The sequence below is a fragment of the Sapajus apella genome, unplaced genomic scaffold (assembly GCF_009761245.1).
Source record: "Sapajus apella isolate SASKATOON/1434 unplaced genomic scaffold, GSC_monkey_1.0 scaffold94, whole genome shotgun sequence".
NCBI classification, from domain to species: domain Eukaryota; kingdom Metazoa; phylum Chordata; class Mammalia; order Primates; family Cebidae; genus Sapajus; species Sapajus apella.
In genome coordinates, this window is record NW_022437034.1 from 1,468,721 (window position 1) to 1,469,354 (window position 634).

Sequence of the window (634 nt, forward strand, 5' to 3'; positions counted from 1 at the left end):
GAGGCTAGCTCACCTCTATAGCCATGTTCCTCTTGCCTTTAAGAGCATGATTTGGGGCCAGGCACGGTGGCTCATGCCTATAATCCCATCACTTTGGGAGGCCAAGGCAGGCAGATTGCTCAAACCCGGGAGACCAAGGTTGCAGTGAGTTGAGATTGCACCACTGCACTCCAGCATGGGTAACAGAGGGAGACTAGTCTCAAAAAACAAACAACTAATATAAGCAACATTTCACTGTAGCAAGCTGTGAAAGGATATCCTGCCAGGAAGGAAGGAAAAAAAGATGTCAGTTGTTTGGGATAAGGGATGAGGGTGGCTCCTCAAATCTCCAGGACCTCACAGGAGGTATGCTCAAGGTGGTGAAAACCTTCTACTTGCCTACAGTGACATCCTGCAGGAAGCCTGAAGGGGCACTTGCAAAGTCTCTCCTGCTTCTAGTCTGGTCACCCTGAAACTTCAACATCATTACTATACATGATTGCAAAACCACCTTGCATAAGTTGCAGGATCTAACATCTAGGTCAGGGGTACAATTTCATACCACGCCACCGCTCCATCTTACTACGTTGTTCACAGTTACGTTGAAAATGACAGACGTCACCCATGCACATCTAGGTCAGGGGTACAATTTCAT